This window comes from Cupressus sempervirens, chromosome 4, assembly GCF_028749045.1.
Source record: "Cupressus sempervirens isolate cs-2001-9-10 chromosome 4, ASM2874904v1, whole genome shotgun sequence".
NCBI classification, from domain to species: Eukaryota; Viridiplantae; Streptophyta; class Pinopsida; order Cupressales; family Cupressaceae; genus Cupressus; species Cupressus sempervirens.
The window spans coordinates 220,018,812-220,021,052 of NC_143121.1; the positions used below are offsets into that span (position 1 = coordinate 220,018,812).

Here is a 2,241-nt window from a genome sequence, read left to right on the forward strand (position 1 = left end):
TATGTTTGTAAGGGTAAATACACTTGATTTGGTTTTTGCACAATTATAGAATCACTTACTACCCAAAGTTGTTCACTAGTAGCTGTGCAATTGATTATTTTTTCTCTCATATTTATTTATGTCTAACCTAACCAATGTGTGCATGCACTCTACAATATACATCTAAATTAATTAGACATTTTGAATAAGTTACAACTCAATTAATTTAATTAGGTGTTAAAAATGAACAACAATTTGTACTTTTAAGCCTAATAAGGATTATGAATAAAAAAATAACTCTCAAATAGTCTAATTAAGAGAAATAATGAGCTTTTCAATTATCACTTAGACCTAAAGAAGGGGTTCAATTGAACAATTGTAAGAAAATATATTTATTCTCAGTCAATTATATGTTGAAAAAAATGCACTCATGTAGAGAACAAATAATCGAGAGGAAATAATTCATAGTAAAATTCTATTTAATAAAATGTTCTCTGTCAATCGTAGAGGAACGAATGTAAACATTCTTGCTCAAAAAGATTGAACAATGATATGGATGTGGTTGATGGAAAAAAAATATTTACACTATCATGATAAAATTTAAATAACAAATTAGAATAGTAAAACTGGTAATGTAAGCACTAGTGTCACCCCTCATAGGTATAACATGAAGTTAGTTTCTAGGAAGCATTCTCTGTGTCAGTAGATGCAGTCTCTTTGTACTTGTAATAGCTAGCAAAGGTCATGAACATGCCCAGATTGAGTAAACTCAAAGAAGCAAGAAGCCAATAAAAGTAATCTAAATGAGATCTATTCAAGTTGTTTGCAAACCAGCAATGCTCCTGCTTTCCACAAGTAGCCTTCTCAATGATCAAAATGAGGAAACTACTAAGGAGATTACCAACTCCTAAAACACTCAAATAAATAGAAATACCCAAGCTTTTCATTATGTCTAGCATATGATCATAAAAGTACTCTTGCATTCCTACCATTGTAAACACATCAGCCATGCCAAAAAGAACATATTGTGGAAGTAGCCCAAAAACACTTATTGGGATTGTTGTCGAGGGAACGTCTATGAGTCCACTATCCCTTGTTGCATTGATTCTCTTAATTTCTACCCCTACAGCAACAATCATTGAAATGGCAGAAATGAACATACCAGTTCCTATCCTTTGGAGCAATGTTATACCCCTCTCATTCCCTGATAATCTTCTTGCAATTGGAACAAAGATATGGTCGTAGACAAGGAGCAATAGGATTATAGATATGTTCATGAAACATTGCATACTTGCTGAAGGGATCACAAAATGTCGACCAATTTTTCTATCCATTGTGCTACCCTATTTTGTGAAGAATGTTGATGATTGTGCAAAGACAACGCCATACATTAAACATGCCATCCAAATGGGTAATATGCCTAGGAGGAGTTTTACCTCTTCGACCTATTGTACTGTGCAAAGTCTCCAATTGCGTGTTGTTTTGCACTCAAAGTCTAGTTCATCTTCAATTGTTGCTTTGTCAAGAAACCTGAAAAAATAAGACTATGAGTTTCATCAAAAAGGAATCTCCCAAGCATATAGGCCCAAAACAAACACAGTTGAGAACTCCAAGCATTTGAACTAGCATTATTCCCAAATGTTGTTACTGAACTAGAATTTGAAATTGCATCCACCATCCCTTTTGTTTGGCATGCCTATAATGGAAACTTGGCAGACATTTCGAAATTCCCCTCAGCCTCATATTAAACCACGACCAATTTGGTCCATTCCCAGTTTGAAAACACAAAACTTATCATCTAAGTCTATCAGATTTTCACAATCCATATTAAATATTTGCTTTCTTTTCTGGGATCATGGGACAGTTTTTAGCATTAACCAAGTAGAGTGAGAAGAAACCAAGTAGAGTGAGAAGAAAAAAAACCCAATCTTAAAATGTGATGTTTTGAGTCTGGAGCAAGACTCTGACATATACTTGCATAGTGAGGGTTTGAGACTCCTGAGGGAGGCCGATAGAGTCACCAAGATTAGCCCCTGCCATGTTGCATTGCATGAAGTGTTACTTGGGCATGTTAAAACACTGGAAAATGAAAACTTATTCATCTACTTTGAAACCAAATGGACATCTGATTCAGTTTCCAACAAGTGCATATTCAGTTTCTTTATTCACAAAAACTCTTAAATCTGTAGATAATACTGGTTAAGGAATTTTATTCCAAATTACTCTACCCATTAATTGTACCGTTAAGGAAAAGGATTTTGT

The 2,241-nt window shown here is 34.2% G+C and overlaps 1 pseudogene; it reads right to left on the reverse strand.

Moving 5' to 3' along the window:
* Positions 1–659: 659 nt before the first annotated feature.
* LOC149560790 (protein NRT1/ PTR FAMILY 5.12 pseudogene) lies at positions 660–1,699 on the reverse strand (annotated as a pseudogene).
* Between the last annotated feature and the right edge of the window lie 542 nt (positions 1,700–2,241).